Below are 22,962 nucleotides of genomic sequence, written 5' to 3'. Positions count from 1 at the left end.
TGTAGCCCTATTGTTTATGTTTAGTATATGTTTGAGTGTTTGTTGATATTATGTTATGTATTGCATATTTGTGAATGAAAGGCGAAGGCCGGGAATGGCAAAGGCCGAGAACGATGGGAAGCTGAGTATGGCAAGGGGTTGGGAACGGTGTTGAGCACATAGAGTGCTAAGTTGGGAATGGCGAAGGCATATAACGGCAAAAAGTCGAGTACGGCAAGGGACCAAGAACGGTGTCGAGCATGTAGAGTGCTAAGCCGAGAACGGCGAAGGCCGAGAATGGCGAAGGCCGAGAATGGCGGGAAGCTGAGCACGGCAGGAAGCTGAGCACGCGAAGTGCAAGCCATTAGGGTGAGACCCTCTTAGGATGCTGGAGTCATCCTCATAGTGAAGACTGCAAACCCAAGGCCTGGTAAAGCGTCTGGGACAGTATGGCTGCTATGTGTTTAGTCTGTTGGCTGTTTTATTATATGTTGATTGATAGATATGCATATGTTAATTGTTTTGTGTTGAGTTTTGTTGTTGGGCTTCAGCTCACGGGTGCTCTATGGTGCAGGTAAAGGCAAAGGAAAGGTCGACCAACCATGAGTACCAAATTTTTATTTATTTATTTAATTTTGTGTTTTACTTGAATTTATAATTTTTTTTAAAGTGTTAATATTATTTGAAATTGTTTGGTAGGAAATGTGTGATTTATTTGTTAATTAATTTATCTAATTAATTGTAAGTGTGAGTTCTTGAGTTTTGGTTGTGTGCACCAAGGTGTATGGTTAGTAGAAATGCACCCTAGCACTTGTGTGTGTGCATGTGCATGATTGCATGGTATGCATGCAATAGTAAATTCCCATGCATTATTCTATATTATCCTTTTATTTATTGTTATTCTTTTTATTAATTTAAGAAAAGAGAAATGGGAAACCTAGAGAGAGAGTAAGTGTGAGAGAAGACAGAAAGAGAGGGAATTCCTTTTCCCATTTATATTGAATTTTAAGTCAAATAAACATGAATAAGGTAAGAGTATTTGGGTATTAGTTGTCCTTGAATCAAATCGAGAAAGTTTCATATTGGCCTTGAATGTGTGAGTTGGCCATTAGGTCGAGTATGAGAGATAGAGGAAGAGAAGGAGAGTGTCAGTTTGTATAAGAGTGGAGAGATAGACTTTTAGGTTAGTTTCCTTCTTGGGAATTATCTCATTGATTTGGGGATAAGAGATTGGAGGAAATTGTGTAAGTAATTAGTCAAAGGAAATCAAGTTACCATTTCCTATATACCTAGTAGTATACTTGGCTAGGGCTTCTATTCTAAGAAGCAAAAGAACTTAGCCTCTTTTCCACACTCACCCTAATGTCGCCCATCACCAAAGGAAGAAGAGAAAAGGGAGACCCATTTTCCCATTGCTCTTCCCGCCCATACAAGAGAGATTAGGGTTCGGGATTTAAGAAATTGGAGGTAAACATTGTTCTTGTTTTCTTCTATTTCTATTCTCCTTCAAATTCCAAGCCAAAGTTTTGTTGAGAATTCGTGGAGCTAGTGTAACGCCCTAACTCCAGGGACCGTTATGGTGTGCCTTGTAAACAGTGCTAAACTCGCTAATCGAGTCATTTGGCCAAAATCGTATAACTAAGTATGATTAGCGGTTTAGGGATTAAGAATTTTGGTTAAGATGTAACGTTTCATTAGAACGTTTATTATATACATTGGGATCCCAAAAATATAATTTAAAGGTCTATTACAAGAAAATATTTACAACCAGCCGATCTAGGCGGCAAAACAAGGTTCAACCCTAGTTCCTCTTCAAACCTCGGCCACGGTAGTCGAGTAGCTGCATATGTACACATCATCACCTAAGCTCTTCAACTCAAGGATGGTCCAGATTTCTTTTGCCTTTACCTGCACCACATAGCACCCGTGAGTCGAAGCCCAGCAAGAAAACTTAATATGCTCATGTACAGTTATAACATGTCATCAGATCATAAGGCACACGCCTAGCAGATATAGCCCTATTCAAGCAGGCAAATGAGTTCACGTAATGTTGAGTATAACACATCAACCCATGATCATAATAATCATCCAGGACTTTCAGTCTAAACAAATAGGTGACAGTCGCAAAAGTCACTGAGTTGGGTCTAGCTCCCTTTAGTCTTGTGATGATAGGGTCACCAAGGCTTAACAGACAAGTGAACTTTTATTAGTTCAAACAGGATAGGTACATGGTGACTAGTCACCAACATATCCTTCCTCATGACCATAGAGTCATAACCTTGGAACATCGTTCCCTAGCCATGTGACAAACAGTCACCTGGACCTTAGGCCCTGGCTCTAGTAATAAGTCTTAGACTAGGCAAGCGCTTATAAGTTCATTGACCTTAGGGTTGGTCCAGCATTAATGCCTTAGAGCCATTCAATGTTGATATTGATTAGATCTAATCTTCATTCGGCCATGCGTTCAGGACGCTTATGCCGGTTCTGACTCTTAGGTCAGTATCCCTGACTAGTCAGTGCCATATGCAAGTAAGCAATGCCACCAAACATGTATCACATATATACAATATTCGAATACAGGGCATTCAGCATGCTTACTCAACAATTACTAGTATAATTAGGACCATGCATAAACACAGAGGCTCAAGCTCTGAACATTCTCATATTCAATAATCATAGCATGCCCTAATCACATATTTCTTGTGCATCACATGCATCATATTTAACCACTTGACATGCCTCAAAAATAATCATGCATGCCACATATATAATCCAACATGCATCAAGAATAACCATGGATGTCATACATACACAGGGTGCAGTTTTCTTACCTCAGATTCGAGCTAGATTGAATAAAATAACGACCCTTGAGAACGATCAACTTTTATTCCTTTAGCGGCCACCTAGTCATAACCAAATATGGGACACCATCAATAAAATGATAATCAAGGGTTCCCAAACCAAGATCTAGCCTTCGGGACATCAATCCCCACTAATCCAGGTAGTAGGAACGATCCCGAGGCCTAAAACCATGTTCCCGGGGCCAAAACGCACAAACGGGCTCAACCCTGCTCAAGGGTTGCGGGCCTAGCACCTTGGGCCGCGGCCCCCAGCCATTCCTGAAGCAAGGGCCACGGTACCCAACATCAAGGGCCGCGGCGCCCAGCAAGCACAAAACTACTCCACCTACTTCTTCGAGCTAGGGCCGCGGCGCCCAAGAACAGGGTCGCGTCCCTCAACCTAGAGCCGTCCCCAAACACGATTTTCAACATCCCAAAGCCTCCAAAATCATGCTTGAACATTACCAAATTATCAAATCAAAGTTCCCAAGCTTCCCAATGGTCCAAAACCATCAAAACCCAAAGCCCAATCGAACCACAAACTCAACGATTCACAAAATCCAATTCAAAGCTTAGAAACTCTAAAAACTCAAAACTTAAACTTAGATTACCTTCGATTGGGTTGTTTTCCGTCAAATCCTTCGGTTAAGAAGCTTCTAATCTTTCCTAGGATTGTTATGCCTCAATCCTCGCTTGATTCCGACTCCTAGAACTCGACATTTCTTCAAAAAGGTTTCGAACACTAAAATGAGCTTACGAAAGAGAGAGGAAATGTTTTCTAACGTACGTTCTATCTGACAAGCTACTTCAAGCTTAAGTAACCTCAAATAAAAACTAGTGCTCGAGGTCCCGAAAACACCCCCGAGGACATTATAGTCAAAACTTCCAGAATTTCCTCCTGACCTCAAATACTCCCAATTTATCATCAAATAAACATTCTTATTACCCAATAATCGATCTCGTTATGAAAAAACTGCTAACTCACAATATAAGATCGTCTCATGCCGAATAGCTCGAATATATCTCCATAATAATGAAATCTCATTCACAAATTACAATATGCACCCAAATATACAAATATGCCCTCAACAGGCCAAATTACCAAAATGCCTTTATAATTATAAATACACCCACATGCATGCATTTATCATCATATAATAATATAATTCACATTAACAAGCATATAATCATTTAATATCATAATAAATCAATTATGGCCCTCCCGGCCTCCTAATCAAGGTCCTAACCCTTATTAGGAAATTCGGGGCATTACAGCTAGGTTCCTAGTGGTGGTGCGAGCCAAAGATTCCATAGGGCTTCCTTGATAGTGAATTCGACCACCAAGTCAAGGGATTTAAGGTTTTTGAATTTAGAAGAGGCATGGTGGTGTTCTTATGTCTTCCTTCTCCTTACTTTTTCTTTCCAAAATTCTATGATATAGATGCTTTGGGATGTTTCACATCTAGGTCCTTGTGATGAGCAACGAGGGTGTCAAGAGGCATATCTCTAGAGTTTTGGGCTAAGCAAGGTTATCAAGAGGTATTGTGTTATTGTCTTGATAATGTTTGGATTTTTTTGTTTCCATAATGTTTTTTGAAGACAAATCTCCATGTTCTCTTGGTTGATACATAGAAGTATGCTAATGATATACATTTGGTTTATGCATGAGAAATTTTTCTATGAATAAAATTCTTTTATAAATATATGTATTTATGTATGTGGTACAAGTGTGTGTTGCTTCTTATGTAGGCGCGCATGTGTGTATTTTTTTATAAGCATGGGGAATTAAAAGTATAGATCTATGTATATGGTGGAGAGTACATATAATCTTGCTTGTATTATATGAATATTTATATGTTAGGTATGTAAGTATATATGTAAAATTGAGAGTTAGGGAGCATGTTAGAATCCTATCAATTTAAGATGCAATGAGTCAGTATTGATTGTATGAGCATATATTTTATTGTATGCTTGCTGATTTTATTGTACATGCTATGGGTTTATATAAATAATGTTTGTAAAAAGGGTAAATTTCACATGTAAATATGTATTTTCTTTAATCAAATGCATGTAGTTTTTTTTAAAAGTTTGTGAAAGAAACTATAATTCTTTTTATGCTTAGAAATCTAATTATAAAAATTTATGCAACAAAATGCTTGCTGTAATTTTTAGTTTTTTGAAAGAAAGTTTCTTTTAAATAGATGATATAAAGTATATGCTCAAATAATTTATGCCTTAGGCTTTATACATGAAAAATGTGTTTTCCTACACTTTAATTATGCATTATCTCATTTATAATAATGCAATTTTCTATTTAAAAAAACTTAGTTGTGTAACATTTTATTTTTGGACTAAGAAGTTTATTTGAGAAAAATGGAGTATAAATGAGATTTTTCCCAGATTATGACATATATGAAAAATATGGTGACCTGAGATATCAATATTTTTTTCAAAGTTAAATTATTAATTATTTGATTATCTACTTGGTCAAGTGATTGAGTGCTTAATTATTCAATACTAAGTAAATTTTGTTAAACTAATTATTTTGTGAGAAAACAGAAATAGAAAATGGTTACTATATTTTACTATCATTTAAAATAATAAATAGAATTAAAATTTGGTAAAATAGCAACTAAAATAAAATGACTCTTGGTAACAAAATTATGAGTAAAACTTTATTATTTTAATGTAGTGTCACGGTATAAATCAAGTTAGTCAAATATTTTTGTCTGATAAACTTTACGCTTTTTCTAAAGAATTTAAGGGACTAAAACCTACCAACTTCAATGCACGTTTTAAATATTTTTCCCACGTATGCATGTTACATACAAGTTTATTTTTACGTTCAAGTGTACGTCAATTATTCAAACGTATGATTTCCTGTTTTGTAACTATGATGAATTATTTAGTAGAGTTGGCATCATTTTTCTATGATTTTATGTATGATTTTGTGATGTAACCTGTGCCACGTGTGCATGGCCCATGCACACGTGGGGTATGTATGTTAGGCATGTTTAATCTTGCATGATTTTAAAATAAATTTTTTATTGTGATTTTAGGTTCGTTGTAAAGTACCTCACACTTTATTTTTGCTTGGACTTGAGGTAAGGAAGTTAGCTAGAAATTTCTATGAAATATGTTATGACAAGTATGAACTAATATGTTGCAAGAGGTATTGTGTTATGAAAAGTGTGAGCTATCGTAAGCTAAAGTGTTATGAAAAGTATGGGTTACTATGTTATGTTATGAATTGTTGTATATCTGCTTGTATGTTATATGAAAAGTAGTAGCCTGTTAGCGTGCTAAACGCGACACAACAAAAGAGTTACCAATGATATGACGTAACTCATAGGGCGGACGCGTTGAGGCTATTCAAGGACCCTAGTTCCTGTTTACCTCATAGATGAGGTCTTACCGGTTTATGCTTTTGCTGGTTACCTCACAATGTAGCATGGACAATAGGGGTGTCATGATCACATGATGTATGATTATGCTTATGATTAAGAAGTCTTATGATTATAATATAACTATGATATGAATATGATATGATTATGAATTGAATATGATATGGTTATGATATGATATGCCATAAGTTTACGATATGTATGTAATTTTCTCTGTGTTTTCTAGAATTGTTGTATTTTTTTTTGTACTTCCTTACTGGGCTTTTAGCTCACCCCACTTACTTTCCCCCTTTCATGTAGCAAATAGAGTTTCTCCTTGGCACACTTAGTGATGTGGGAAGTTCCAAGTTCTATGCATGTATGACGCAGGGTGTCCCATGAGCGATTAGCGATCTAGATGAGCACCAAGAAAATTTATAAATTTATGTGTTATGATTTATGTTTTAATTACGTCAGTGAAACTCATTATTTTATTTTATTTTCAAAGATACCATAAAGAAACTACATTTTTATTTTAAACTATTGGGCCTAAACTTCATGTTTTTACAAGGCCCCACTGAACCCTTTTATCTCAAATGGTATTTTTCTAATAAATACGAATTAAGTGACGTTTTACAAAGTAAATAGATTAGGGCATTCTTACATTGAGAAGCTGAACCTTGAGACATGTGTGGTGTCTAAGGTTCAGAAGACGAATTTACATACTTCTAGTAAAACCGTTGACATGTATTCTATATATGCACGTTTGTTGCCGAATATTTTTCAGGTGGAAGCTGCTGATACATATACTGAAGTTGCTCATTCATGTTCCTCACAATATCAGCCAATTCATGTATATAATCACTCGGCTGTTGAGGTTGCACCTGAGACTGAGTGTATTGGGAGGGACAGGTTGACACTTTACCCTTTAATTTGTGGCCAACTCCTCACTCGTGGCCCCGCCTTTCAGCAAGAACTTGATGTAGTATCTTCATTTGATCGATTCAGGAAGAGTCATCAATACCAGATTCAACTGTCTGCTGAGTCTCAGATTGAAGAGTTGACTTAAATTTTTTCCTATTTTAAAGCATCACTGGCACGATCCTATCCCGACCCAACTCCGACCCCCAATCCCTATCCTGACCCTATTTCGACCCCCGACCCTATCCCGACCATATTTTGACCCCTTTCCTCGTCCCTATTCAGACCCCCGACCCCTATCCCCTATCCCAACCCTACTCTGACCCTCGATCCCCATCATGACCCTATTCCAACCGTACTTCGACCCCCGATCCCCATCACAACCCATATTTTGACCCCCAATCCCTATCCCCGACCCCTTACCAATGACCCCTAACAATTTAAATATTATAAATTAATACATAAATCTACAAAAAAAAATTGGGCAGCATCTCCCCATACTAATGACCTAGCAATCTTTGAATAGTTAAAAAAATAATAATTCACACAATACACAATAAGTTTCTTCCTTATATCTCCGCAGCACACACAAATTTCTCAGAACCTACTTCACTAATACATACAAGTTCATAACCTTCCTTTATCACCACAACACACAATATGTATCTTAAAATCTAATTCACTATGGATGAATATTTAGGATATTCAAACTCTTCTAACAATTGTATTTTATAATAATAATATTAAGACAAGAAATAAGAGACACTTCTTTCAAATACACTTTTTGTCATAATCTTTTAGTTCTACATAATTTATGTAGTGCTACATAAACACATAAACTCTTGCACACAACCAAAATTAAATTAAAAACAAATGAGCAAAACTTTTACCTAAACAAAATTTGAACAAATTATTAATTGCAATGTACCAAACTAACGAACACCAATATTGAAAAAAATGAGGATATTCAACACACTAAACTAACAAACATCCAATATCAATATTAACATTAACAAATACAAATTTAGTTTTCTAATAACACAAATTTGAATATTTTTTTCATTAACTAAATTAAATTAATTAAAATAATGACCAAAATTTTCAATTTTAATTTCTAAGAAACAAATTTATCAATAAACACATAAACACACAAATATCTTTATATATTATAAAGGGAAATTACCCTATTTACGTTTATTTGTCATCTTTTTTCAACTTTACGTTATGTTTTTATCTTTTTCAGTTTTATAAATGTTTATTTTCAAATATACGATTTATACATTTACTTATTACATTTCTACTGTTTCTTCTTTGCTTTCCCGTGTACTTTCTTCTTCTTCTTCAATCTCTCTTCTTTCCACTTGGTTTTCATACATAAATATTAGAAATGTCTTTTTTTGACTTGGTCAACCATTCAAGTTGCAAAGAGTCAATGTTGCATTCAATTTGATATTAAGTGGAAAAACACTTCAAGAAAGGAGTATATGATGCTGTTATCTATATTCAAATCCCTGAATTATATTAAATTTATATATATATATACATAATGCAATGGATAATTTATGTAAAATTACAATTTAAATAATAATAATTGTTTACCGAGTTTTTCGGAAACGAATAACTAACAGAATAATAAAAAGATAAGAACTGTAGAAATACTGAAATGTAACTAAACAAACAGTGTTTTTACGCGGTTCAGGCGTTAACAAGCCCTAGTCCACGAGTCGATGTTATTATACTTGGAAAAGGTTACAATAAGATGGCTGGTGCATAAGAACTTCACACACTCCCAATGTTTCTCTCGGGTTCTCTTGAAGAAGATGAAGCTAGAGAGATTTTTGTAGAGTTTTTGCTATGTGATCTCTCGGTCCCCCCTCTTCTTGTAAAATGAAGAGGCCTTTATAGCTAGGGTTTTGGATTAGGGTTTTCCTTCACGTCCATGAGTCTTAATTACACCAGCCATAAATAGGGGATACAATTACTGTAGTCGCCTGGCTACAAGACTCTATGTGGGTATATTTACGTGAAAGTATGGGGAACACACAAAGTCAGCCGTCTTTTCCAAGTTGTCAACGGAACAGTAGGCGAAAAGGTACCTTTAGGCGTGCTGGGATGTGTGCGGCTTTGTCCTGATGGGCGTGTCAGGCGGGATCCTGTGTCAGACGGATATCATTCCAAATATGCCTTCTCCCGGACTCGACAGTTCGGTTTTGTTCTGTGCGAGGCACGGAACTGTTTCCGCGGAGACCACTCGAAGGGCCTCTCCTGGAAGGGGCCTCCCCGAGGGGTATCCTTCGGGAGTCCGGGAGAGTCAACGAGTTTCCGTGTTGTGCTTGCTTGGAAGAGTAATCCGGATATCAAACAGGGGAGGCGAAGCCTTTCTGTCCATCCGCGAGCTCTGGTCACCTACCGTGAAAGACATCGATAATTCTGCTTCCCCGAAGTCATCAATCAAAACGCTATCCGGAAATCTGGATAACATTTACCCCCCAAGGTCGCGGAGCTTTGAGAGATCCGGGAGCTTGTACAATCAGTTTCTTAGACTAGGCGAGGGGGCACCTTCTGTGTTCCCGAAAAGATTCCTTTTTCCCGCCTGAGTATTAGTATGAAAGAGAAAAGGAATTTCTTCTGTTTGAGACCAAGTACTCAAGTGCGGCAAGGATCACGTGTCATTCTGGGAATGGTTCTGCAACCAAGACGTGTGCGTGAGGCGACTGGTTGAGGATGCGTGCGTCAGTCATCTGACCAATGATTTGACGGTTTTTAATGGTACTCAGGGCCCGAGGTGGTGTAATGATGGGAAATAAATACTTTATTCCCATCCGAGGAGTCATAAATAGGACCGTCGCTTCCTCTCCAGCCGTCGGATCTGATGCACACGGAATGGGAAGAACGGGACCGTCCATTTGAGGAATTCGAAACGGCCTCTTCCCTGCTATAAAAACGAGGGAAAGGACCTTTCTTCCTCTTTACGCTTTCAGATTCTCCATCTTTAGGATTTTCAGATTCTCCATCTTTAGGATTTTCAGATTCTCCATCTTTAGGATTTTCAGATTTCCAAACCTCCGAACTCTCAGGCTTCCCAGCTTACGTTCCTCCGAACTTGCCATTTCTTTTGGTAAGTATCTGGAAACTTTTCTTTTTGATTTGGCAGTGGGTTTATTCCCCGAAGTTCCTGGTTTGAATCGCCGTTCGTCTTTGCAGCTTTTACTTCTCGCGATCGTGCTGTGCAGTGATCCAGTCATTCCTTCAACCTCCACCTACCCGAATATCAGTAAGTATTTCTACTTTGCTCTTTCCTCCCAAACCTTAGGTTGCTGGTAGTTGTTAGAGTAGAGGTTTCTGCCATTATTGCTTATGTGCATGTGTGAATAGGGCTTTGGTAGGCATGTGATTGATTGTGAGTCGATAAGTAGCCTTTTCTGCGTGTTTTGGCGATTTGCGTTTGGAAAGTCATCCCTTGTTTTGCTGTTTTAGGGCATAAGCATGAACGCCTTTAGGGTGTCTTTCTCTGGAAAAACACTTCTTTTGGTGGGCTTAGGCTCGGGGTCTGAGTCTGGTTCCTTGCTGTCCTTCGGGTGGCATGGTGCCAATCCCTCGGCAAGCTCGGTGGGAGCCTCTCCAAGCAGTTTTCGGGGAGGGTCTCCCCGACGCCTTTGATACCACTAGGGTATGACAAGGGTGCTGACTGCTTAGAGTGTTTTCTTCTTTCTTTTCTTTTGTCCAGTGACGAACATCTCGAAGGAACAACTCCTTGCTGCGGGGGAGGCTGAATCTGCCCAAGAGAAGGGCTCTCCTGTCGCTGGTGGAAAGGGGAAAGGAAAGGCGAAAGCGGTCGCGGCTAGCCCACCAACCTCCAATAGTTCCATCTGGGAGATGGACCAAAAACCGAACCTTTTCAGGAATTATGGCATGCTGGAGCTGTATTCCTCTGAGGCAGGCCTGAAGAACATCCCAGGTCTGATGTGGCACCGTCTGTCGGTGCTGGGCGAGTCAGCTAGCCAGAGCCACGAGGGCTTTGGTGCCTGGAGCTGGGCACACATAGTGTGCGGAGCGCACTTGCCCCTAAGGAGTTACTTCGCCAATTTCTGTGTGAAGGCGGGGATTGGCCCCTTCCAGTTAATTCCTCCCAGCTACAAGCTCTTAGCGGGGTGGTTCATATTTTGCAAGTCCCGGAGACTGGAAGCTCCTACCCCGGAGGAGGTGCTGTACTTTTATGGGTTGAAGTCTCAGCCTATGAGGGGTCACTCAGACAAGGTGGGGTTTTACAGGCTAGAAAGGCACCCGGATGTGATGTGCCCCACTTGTCATACCGCGAGGGTTCCAGACCTTCGGGAATACTGGTTCCTGACGACTGGCTTCCCGCTGAAGAGGGTGCCAGCCCTATCTTTGGACTTCAAAATCCCTGGTAAGTGCTCCTTCTTTTCCTTTTCAACTTTGTTTCTTTGCGTTAGATTTGCCTTTTGGGAGGATCTCTAACGCTTGTATTTGATTTTTGCAGAAGTCGTTCCGCGGACACCTCGCTGCGCGGAGATGATAAGGAGGTCCAAGTTCTACGAAGGGCTCTCTGAGGAAGAGTTGAGAGTGGAGGGACTTGTGACCTCCGAATCGTTGAGGGAGTATGGGTTACTCGCCTCCTTCCAAAATATCGAGCCAGTAAGTGGTAGGGGGCAGACTCAGGTGTCGGCTGACATCCGGGAGCAGATTGCCCTGGAGCTGTCTAAGGTGATCACCCAAGCCGCTCGGGACGAAACTACTCTATCTCCTAGTTGGGCGGAGAGGTTCCCCGACCCCCAGCCGGAGGGAGAGGAGATCGAGGCTCGCCACGCCGCGGCTTACCCTAACGAAGGGGCTCCGGGGGCTAGTTCCTCCGGGAGAGGTAAGACTAGTTTTCGATTGATCCACACCCCCAGCCTGTCTGAGGTTTCCCAGACCTCTCAGATGGGGTTTGATCCCCGTTTCCTTAGGCTAGATCCGCGTAGGATACCTTTCGACAGGTACTGTGATAGGGTAGATGAGCTCCTCTGGTGTCTGAGTGATGGTAGTCTGCCAGAAGGTGTCATCATGGTTGACCCTTCTTCTCTCAGCATGTTCTTCCCGGACTTCAAGGAGTACGGGAGCTTCCTGGAGCAGGAAGCGATGTTTTGTTTTGCTCGGGGAAGGCCATCCACGTTTCTCGTGCATGGTCGTCCCTTTCAAACTTTTCTTTTTCTTGTTTCTTGTTCCCTGCTGGCGGGCTTGCTTGTACTTTTATGTTGCTGATTGTCTTGTCTTCCGCTTATCTTCTTTCTCATTTCTTGTTGGTTCGTTAACCTTGCTTTGTACGTTTCTTGCAGAGAATCCCGAAGCCAAGATGTTGGGGAGGGTTACTTTGCTTATTAAGAAGGCTGCCACCAGCCAAGACCCGCCCACGGGGAAAGGACGGAAGACCAAGGCTGGTAGGGGAGGTAAGGCTGCCTCCCCCAAGAAGACAAGTGGCGAGGCGCAAGCGTCTCCGAGGGTAGAGAAGTCCCCTGCTGACGGGCCTTCCGAGACTATGATGGTCTCGAGTAGTAGTAGCGACGGGGAAGGGCTTGTGTTCCCCGTGAGGACAACTGGGGTGAGCAAGCGTCCCGGAGAAGATGCTGAGGGTGCTAAGAACAAACGCCTTAGACACTCTTCTCCCGGTCGAAGGCAACAACAACAGCAACGACAGCAATCATAACTACAACAACAGCAGCAACAGGAACAAGAGAGACAATCACCAACGCCGCAGCAGCAGCAACAACAACATCCAAACCAGCAGCAGCAACAAGGGCAATTACCTCTGCTACCGCAGCAGCAAAAGCAACAGACCGGGGCCTTAATACCCCGGCTGCCTCCTCCTCCAGCCCAAAGGGGGTCCACCCTTCCGGGGTCTCCGTCTTCTCAGACAACCAATCTTCCCCTGCCTGGCCTGAAGTTCCACTTTCCGCGGAAGCCAACCAGTTTTCCCGCTGCCCTCCTGGAGGGTGTAAGACGGGCCGATAGTTTTTTGAAGAGGCGGCTAGAGGCGGAGAAGGCCGTTACTCAGGGAAGGGCAGATAACTTGTCTGCCGTGAAGAGAGCTGAGCTGGCCGAAGGGGTGAGATCTCCTCACCCGGCCGGAGCGGTTCTGGATGGTCCAGCCTTGGAGAAGAGGCTGGTGCCTAGGCTCGGACGTGCATTGGCGCCGTTCGGAGCTGAGATGATGGAGGACATGGCCCTGAGCTTATGCGAGCTCAATTCTGAGAAATGGGCCATCAGCAGCAGCAAGGATCCGCTGTTGCTGACACACGCTGTGAAGCAGCAACTGTCCGGGGTAAGCCGTCAGTTGTTATTTTTTGGGATCACCTGTCTTTTGGTCCTGCTTTAGCTCATTTTGTTGTCTTTCCTTGCAGGCCTCTATGATCGTGGAACGCTCGTTCCGGGAGGTTGGTGCAGCTCTGGTTCAGCTGGAGGAGAGCCAACTGGCTCGCCAGGCCTTGGAGGCGGAGAAACAGAAACTGACCCAACAGGCCTTGGGGGCCTCGGAGAAGATTGATCAGGCCCGGCGCACGGCTGAAGAAGAGGCGGAGAAGAAATATCTTGCCAAATATCAAGAGTACCGGGCCAAGGCAGAGAATGAGTTTAGACAGCGGTCGGATGGGATTAAGACCGAAAACTCCAAGCTCCGGGAAGAGCTGTCCCAAGCCAAGGTGGAGAAAGATACCCTGGAAGCCCGCTTGCAATCAAAGAACGATCTCCTCCTTAAGCGGCAAGAGGAATATTCCACTCTTCAGAGTAAGCTGCACGACGAGGAGCAACTCCATAAGAGGAGCAGGGATCTCGTGTCTATGCTTCAGTTGGGGCTCGCCGAGAAGGATAAAGAGATCGGGGCTTTGCAATTCACTGCCAGGGGGCATGTGACCGAGAAGCAATCCGTGCTGAACCAAAATAGGGAGCAGCGCAAGGCGATTGATTCTCTTAAGGGGGAGCGGGATGCCTCCAAGGCCGAAATGGAAAAATTGAGGGCCCAACTAACTGCCGCGGAAGCACAGCTGGCAACCTCCGAGGCGGAGCGGTTGAAGGAGAAGGAGGATGCTGAGGTGATACTGAACAGAACTATTAATATATCGCATGTGGTCCTCATGCATCAACTCTGGAAAGTGAACCCGGAGGTGTTAGGCTATCTGGGAGATGATGCCGAAGCCATGAGGGAGAAGTTACTCGTGTGGGATCAGGGCCCAGAGGCGTACGTCCAAATTTATAATATTGACGAACGTGCTGAAGCTCCTGAGGCGGGAGATCCCGGAGAGGCGGGGACCTCTGAACCTTCTCATGACCAAATCCCTCCTTCCAATGAGCCGACTCCGCCAGCCTCAGCTGAAACAGATGCCCCCGAAGCTGCGGTCGTGGACGCTGTAGTTACCCCCAATGCTTGAAGGGGTTTTATCTTTAATTGTTTTTCATTTTGAGTTTTTCATTGCGGACATTTTTGCCATAATCATAGCATTCTCCTTTCTTTTCTGCCGAGTTCTTTATTTATCTTTGCGCTTAGGGTAGACATTTATACGGTAGAAACTGTTGTAGGGGCGTATGGGGTTTTGGTTCCAACGGCCAAAACTTATGCACTTCCCACTTGAAGCTTTAACGGATGATGTCTTTCCCCACGTAGTTTCTAGGTTACGAAGGTTTCCTGGTTCCAACGGCCAGGCTCCTTTCACCGTACTTTATCTTTCCTGAGGCAAATAGCCAATCCCGGGACTTGTAGTTATACTGTTTGCTGGGATTGCTAAGGTGAGTCGTTCCATTGTTTGGAACAGGAGTTCTTTTGGTGAGCGTCGCTAGACTTAAGGTTAGATCTTTGCGAAGCAAAACTAACTGTTGTTGCGAACCTCATGGTGGCTGGCTTCAGGGACCTGGCATGGAGCCCTGCGAGGCTAGATCCGCGCGAAGCAAAGCTTTAGAGCGCTCGCGGGTCTTGCCATCTTTTGCCTTGCGGGATCCGGAGCTGGAGCATGCGAGGCAAAGCTCTACAGCGCTCGCGGATCTTGCCATCTTTTGCCTTGCGGGACCCGGAGCTGGAGCTTGCGAAGCAAAGCTCTACAGAGCTCGCGGAGAATTCTGCAAAGGACTTGTCAAGGAGTTGGGGGTGTTTTGGCGTAGCTCTATGAACGTGCCTCAACCCCCAGTCCCGTCCATCGCTGGGCTACACAAGAGATAATTCTCATGATACATAATGGCAGGCATTTCCGTGGCAATTTTCACTTAAGCACATAATGCACATATGACACGTAATGCAAGCATGTTCATGGCAACAAATAAACCTAAGCTTAACAATTAGAGCAAAACAATTTAAAAACTTCAAACACAATGCTAGTACATAAGTGGTGTTCTGTGTACGTTTTGTTCAAGGGGCGTATGGCTAAGCCTTAGCCATGTATACCCCCCAAGTGAGCGTGGGGTCCGGACGTCTCCGGACCGCGTGGTCACTTGTTAAAACGCAGCTTTGAACATAGGGATAAAAAGTGCAGTAAAAGCGGAGTGAATCCCTCCGTGTTTCATTAAAATAGCCTGCTAGGCGTTAGTTTTACAACAGGGAGGATTATTTCCACATTTTTCACTTTTGTTATTTTCACCAAGGACTTCCGACTGGATGGTCCGGGGCCTACTGGTAGTAACGGCGGAGGTGCTCCGCGTTCCAGGCGTGCGGGACTTTAGATCCGTCGAGTCTCTTTAAGTGATACGTCCCATGGCCCACTTTTTCTTGGACTTCGTAGGGGCCTTCCCAGTTGGGTCCGAGGACTCCTACTCCCGGATCCTGCGTAGCAGGAAATACTCTCCGTAGGACAAGATCCCCAACTTCGAATGTACGGCTCTGGACTCTCATGTTAAAGTGTCGGGCTATCTTGCCTTGGTACATTTTTAGTTGGACCTGCGACTGCTCCCGGAGCTCTTCGATCATGTCTAAGGACTCCTGGAGGAGGGCATGGTTCCGGGTAGGATCGTAGGTGTCTTGCCTGTGAGAGGGGATCATAGCTTCTACTGGGATGACGGCCTCGCAACCGAAGGTCATGGAATAAGGCGTGTGCCCCGTCGAAGTTCTCTCTGTTGTGCGATAGGCCCAAAGTACTCGCGGAAGTTCTTCCGGCCAGTGAGCCTTGCAGGCTTGGAGTTTTTTCTTCAACGTGGTCTTTAATATTTTGTTTACAGCTTCCACTTGTCCATTAGCCTGGGGTCTGGCGACTGCGGAAAAGCTTTTGATAATTCCATGCGAAGCACAGAAGTTCGTGAAGTGTTCACTGTCAAACTGCTTTCCGTTGTCGGACACAATTTTCCGTGGAAGCCCAAAACGACACACTATATTCCTGATGACAAAATCCAGTGCTTTTTTAGATGTGACCGTGTTCATAGGTTCAGCTTCAGCCCATTTGGTGAAGTAGTCTACCGCGACTATGGCGTACTTCACTCCACCCTTTCCAGTGGGGAGGGAACCTACTAGGTCAATGCCCCAAACGGCGAACGGCCAGGGGCTGGTCATTAGGGTAATTTCCGTAGGCGGCGCTCGCGGAACCTTGGCGTACCTCTGGCACTGCTCACACTTCCTGACATAATCCACACAATCCTTCTTCATGGTGGGCCAGAAGTATCCTTGTCGAAGGATTTTTTTGGAGAGGCTGAGCCCGGAGGTATGATCGCCACAGAAGCCTCCGTGAATCTCATGGATGATGGTGCTAACTTCGGTTCCGGAAACACACCTAAGGAAGGGTATGGACAACCCCCTGCGGTAAAGCTTTCCATCCATAACCACGTATCGGGGGGCTTGATACTGGAGCTTCCTTGCGTCAGCTTTATCAGTGGGGAGTTCTCCGGTGGTGAGAAATCTGAGGATGGGTCCTATCCAGGAGTGGGAATGGTCGATGATGGCATTTATCCTTCGCGTCTCAGTACTGGGGGCTTCTAAGTGCCCGATGGGGACTAAGCCATACTGTTCAATCTCCGGGTCCGTTGCAAGCTTGGCCAGCGTGTCCGCGAGTGAGTTCTGGTCCCGGGGGACCTGGCGGATTTGGTAGCCTTTGAAATGCTGCAGTAGGTCGCGGGAGAGAGACACGTAGGCAGCCATCCTTTCGCCTTTCGTCTGGTATTCCCCGGATATTTGGTTTACCACAAGTAGGGAGTCGTTGTACACTTCGATTTTTTGGGCTCCGACTTCTCTGGCCAGTCGTAACCCAGCTAACATGGCTTCGTGTTCTGCCTCGTTGTTGGATGCTGGGAATGCGAAACGGATGGCGCTCTGGAGCTGATGCCCTTGGGGAGATATTAGGATGACCCCCGCTCCAGCTCCTTTTTCATTTGAGGCTCCGTCTACGTAGACCTTCCAGGTGGGAAGTTCCGGGACAGGATCTTCTGGGAGGTCATTCATTCCCGAGCACTCCACAATAAAGTCCGCGAGAGCTTGACCTTTTATGGAAACACGCGGTTGGTAGTGGACGTCGAACTGGCTTAGTTCCATGGCCCACTTAAGCAATCTGCCAGAAGACTCGGGCTTCTGCAGGATTTGTCGAAGAGGGTGGTTGGTGAGTACTTTGATGGTGTGTGCCTGGAAATATGGCCTCAGCTTCCGTGAAGCGATCAGCAAGCAGAGGGAGAGTTTCTCGATCATCGAATATCTGGACTCGGCGTCCAATAACCTCTTGCTTACGTAATACACAGGGAGCTGGATACGGCCATCTTCCCGGACGAGAGCGGCACTTACTGCGTGCTCAGTCACAGCTAGGTATAAGAACAACACCTCTCCTTCGACCGGTTTGGACAGAATGGGGGCTCGGGTTAAATGTTCTTTGAGGTGTTGGAAGGCCGCTTCGCATTCGGGGGTCCACTCGAACTTCTTGTTCCCTCGCAGAACATTGAAGAAGGGGATACACTTGTCGGTGGCCTTGGATACGAAGCGGCTGAGAGCAGCTATCCTTCCGGTAACGCTCTGGACATCCTTATGCTTCCGGGGGGAAGGCATATCTATGAACGCCTTTATTTTCTCAGGGTTGGCTTCCACTCCGCGGGAGCTGACAATAAAACCGAGGAACTTCCCAGACGAGACCCCGAAAGTACATTTCTTTGGATTTAGTTTCATCCCGTACTTTCGGATCACGGCGAAAGCTTCCTCAAGGTCGTTACTGTGGTCCCCGGAGGTCTTGGACTTTACCAACATGTCGTCCACGTACACCTCCATGTTCCTCCCCAGTTGGTCCTTGAACATTCTGTTTACCAGACGCTGGTAAGTCGCCCCAGCATTCTTCAAACCGAAAGGCATGACCACGTAACAGTAGACACCCTTATCCGTGAGGAAGCTGGTGTGTTCCTGGTCTGCGACATGCATCTTGATCTGGTTGTATCCGGAGTACGCATCCATGAAGGATAAGAGTTCGTACCTGGAAGTAGCGTCCACCATCTGATCGATTCGCGGGAGAGGGAAACAATCTTTCGGGCAGGCCCTGTTTAGGTCCGTGAAGTCAATGCACATTCTCCAGGACCCATTGGGTTTCGGGACCAGAACTGGGTTGGCCAACCACACGGGATAGTGCGACTCCTGGAGAAAGCCTATGGACATCAATTTGTCCACTTCAGCTTTGACGGCTTCGGCTTTCACTGGGTCCAGCGGCCTCCTCTTTTGGCGAATTGGAGTTGCAGCTGGGTCTATGTTGAGTGCGTGGCACGCAACAATGGGATTAATCCCCGTCATATCAGCGTGGCACCATGCCAGGATATCCTGATTATCCTTCACAGTGGCCACGATCTTATCTCGAACGGCCGACGGCAGGTTTTTCCCCACCTGAATGACCTTGGTGGGTTCTCCCGGATTGAGGATCACCTCTTCGACTTCCTCCATCGGCTCTATTTCTTTCTCGATTCCCACTCTTGGGTCGAGTTCGTCAAAGTATGCCTCCTGAGCATCCCTAGTTTCTGGCAATACTTCCGCCAAAGGAATGGCAGCAAACGTCTCTCGGACCGTGTAGACGGCTCGGACGGAGACGTTATAACAGCTCCGTGCACTTCTCTGGTCTCCTCGGAGGGTGCCAATACGCCCATCGTCGCAGGGAAACTTCAAGCATAAGTGACGTATCGAGGTTATGGCCCCACAATCGATCAGGACCGGTCGGCCTAAGATGGCATTATACGCCGTGGGGCAGTCGACCACCACGAATGTGCTATGCTTGAAGGCACAAGCGTCGCTTTCTCCTCTGAGGGTGACCGGAAGTTGAATTTTGCCTAATGGCATGAGTGCGTCCCCATTGAAACCTTGAAGCTGGATGGGGCATGGGGCCAGGTCCGTCTCGGTCAATCTGATCGCGTGGAAGGCCGCTTTGAAGAGGATGTTCACGGAGCTTCCGTTATCGATCAAGATCCGTGAGACCTTCTTATTGGCAATCTGGGCTTCCACCACGAGGGGATCGTTGTGGGGGAAGTGCACATGTCGAGCATCGTCCTCCGTGAAGGTGATGGGAAGATCCATCATTCGGGGACGTTGAGCAGGTGATTGGACCAAGGCGCACATCTCCTCGGCGTGCTCTAACTCCCTCAAGTACCTCTTCTGGGAGTTGCGGGTGCTTCCGGCAAGGTGTGGTCCTCCGGAAATGGTGGCGACGTGTCCGTCAACGGGTGGCGGAGCAAAGCCGGGCGGATATGGGTTGCCTGGTCCTGGAGCCAACAAGGCAATGGGCGCCGGAGCAGGTGGAGGAGGAAGTGCTGGGAACTGAGACCCGGGAGCTTGGGGGTGACCGGCTCCAGGAGCGCTAGCGGCCCCCCTCTGTCCCGGGGAATATGCAGCTCCGTGAACTACCCCCTGTCCGGGATAGATTATGGGTATTCTCACCCACTGACCGAGGTGTCCCGCTCTTGCCAGGGACTCAATCTCATCCTTCAGCTGAAGGCACTCATTCGTGGTGTGCCCCACGTCTCCGTGGAACTCACACCTCTTATTGGAGTCTCGCGGACGCCTTCCTCCGTGAGACACTTTCGGGGGCTTCCTGTAGTTGACCATATTACAGGTCGCCCGATAGACATTCTCTCGCGAGTCTATCAAACTGGTATATTCCGTGAACTTGGGCTCATAGTCCTTTCGGGGTTTCTTTGAATGGTCTCCCCGGTTGGAGTTTCTTCCGCTTCGTTTGCTCCGCGATTGGCTCAAACTTTGTTCTGGGGCATCCGCTTGCGGCTGCGGCATGCTAGGAGCGATACTACATCCGGTTTGTACTGCTCCATACCCAGAGAAATGGGTTTGACCCGGCGTCTGAGCAGACGCGGAAGGCCCATACACACTCGGAGTGAATCGGGCTCCTGGAAGCGTGAGGGCTGGTGCGGGAGCTTGCGAAGCAAAGCTCGGCGCAGTCACGGAAGGGGTTGGAGCCGGGGGAACTCCAAAGGCTTGCTAGTAGGCATCCTCAAGGTTGATGATTCCCTGAGCTTTTGACATGAATTCGGACAGGGTTTCTGCCCGTCTCCTTTGCATTTCCCCCCATAGCAGGGAGCCGACAGTAAGGCCCGATTGAAGGGCGATCAGCTTCATGTCATCGCTGACCTTGGTTTTTGCAGCAGCTTCCATCATTCTCTGAATGAAAGCTTTGAGGTTCTCAGTGGGTTGCTGCTTGATGTTGGTTAAGGAACCAACCTCCATGTCGTGGTCGCGGGCGGCAATAAACTGCCTCCTAAACGCGGACTGTAGCTCCTTCCAACTGTGGATTGATCCGGGAGCTAATCTTTTCCACCAGTCCTCCGCGGACTTGGTAAGGGTGAGTGAGAAGCACATGCATTTGGCGTCCTCACTGACGCGCGCCACTTGCATCATTTTATTGTATTTAGCTAGGTGGGTACGCGGGTCTGTCCTCCCATCATATAATTCTATGTGAGGCATTTTGAAGTTATCCGGGAGGGACGTTTCCGCGATCCTCCTAATACATGGTTCCGGGTCTTCCTCCTCAGAATCTGACAGGGCCCCACTTTGCTTCCGGACCAGCTTGGTCAAGGCAGCAATCTGTTCCTCGAGCCTCTTCGTATCACTTTCCGGGAGGTCACGTCCCCGGAGCTTGTCATTAATATGATTTCGGAGGTCATCTCCGCGAGGCCGGGCTTTTTCCCCTTTGGCCTTCTCATACTTGGCCTCCAACCTTCTTCTTAGGTCCACCGTGGACCAGCTATCTTCGGAGTGCGAGTTCGCAGCCCGACCGTCCTGATTGACGGAATCACTGGGGCGGTTGTTCCTTCCCCTAGGCCTGGGTGCCTTAGCACCGGGCCCTTTAGGCACAGAGTGCCCCCTTGGGGCTGAAGGGCGTCTGGGCTTAGGAGCGCCAGAGACCTTCTGCGCGCGGGGGGGGGGGGGGCAGTCGGCCTGGTGATTCACGCCTGTAGGAGGTGCAGGGGCGTCAGCGCACACAGGTTCTCCAACTTTTTCTTTGCCCTTGTTAGTGGCGGCTTTGGATGGTCCAGCAGCGGCTGGATCCGACATGGGGGCATCAGCACCACCTCGAACAGAGGTATCCTCATCCGAGTCGCCTAGATCTCCGAACTTACTTTGGAGGCGTTCCATCATGCGTTGCATTGTTTCGGAGACGCGCTCCTGCTCAGCAAGCTTGGCCTTAGTGGCCACCAGTTCTTCGGCTACTTGGACCAGTTTTGGGTCCTTCTCATAGTAGCAGCCGTCCTTGTAATAACCGTCTTGGACATACTCTTCTTCGTCTTCTAAGTATGTTGTATCTTCGGTACTGACCTGATCCTGGCGGGATGTCGGGTTTTCACCTCGGTAGTCTAAGGGTTCGCTTTGCACCACATCTTCCATCACGGTATCGGGGTTGACCGTAGCATTTTTGTCAACAGCGGATTTTCGCGTAGTCACCATCTCTTTAGTACGAAGTGAATACAAAAAACGTACGCAGAAAAAGAGCTGACTAACAACTTCCTACAGCTCTCAATGAAAGCACCAAAATGTTTACCGAGTTTTTCGGAAACGAATAACTAACAGAATAATAAAAAGATAAGAACTGTAGAAATACTGAAATGTAACTAAACAAACAGTGTTTTTACGCGGTTCAGGCGTTAACAAGCCCTAGTCCACGAGTCGATGTTATTATACTTGGAAAAGGTTACAATAAGATGGCTGGTGCATAAGAACTTCACACACTCCCAATGTTTCTCTCGGGTTCTCTTGAAGAAGATGAAGCTAGAGAGATTTTTGTAGAGTTTTTGCTATGTGATCTCTCGGTCCCCCCTCTTCTTGTAAAATGAAGAGGCCTTTATAGCTAGGGTTTTGGATTAGGGTTTTCCTTCACGTCCATGAGTCTTAATTACACCAGCCATAAATAGGGGATACAATTACTGTAGTCGCCTGGCTACAAGACTCTATGTGGGTATATTTACGTGAAAGTATGGGGAACACACAAAGTCAGCCGTCTTTTCCAAGTTGTCAGCGGAACAGTAGGCGAAAAGGTACCTTTAGGCGTGCTGGGATGTGTGCGGCTTTGTCCTGACGGGCGTGTCAGGCGGGATCCTGTGTCAGACGGATATCATTCCAAATATTCCTTCTCCCGGACTCGACAGTTCGGTTTTGTTCTGTGCGAGGCACGGAACTGTTTCCGCGGAGACCACTCGAAGGGCCTCTCCTGGAAGGGGCCTCCCCGAGGGGTATCCTTCGGGAGTCCGGGAGAGTCAACGAGTTTCCGTGTTGTGCTTGCTTGGAAGAGTAATCCGGATATCAAACAGGGGAGGCGAAGCCTTTCTGTCCATCCGCGAGCTCTGGTCACCTACCGTGAAAGACATTGATAATTCTGCTTCCCCGAAGTCATCAATCAAAACGCTATCCGGAAATCTGG

This window comes from Humulus lupulus, chromosome X (genome assembly GCF_963169125.1).
Source record: "Humulus lupulus chromosome X, drHumLupu1.1, whole genome shotgun sequence".
Taxonomy (NCBI): Eukaryota; Viridiplantae; Streptophyta; class Magnoliopsida; order Rosales; family Cannabaceae; genus Humulus; species Humulus lupulus.
The sequence above is the reverse complement of the archived record's forward strand: the minus strand, read 5'-3'. Positions refer to the sequence as shown.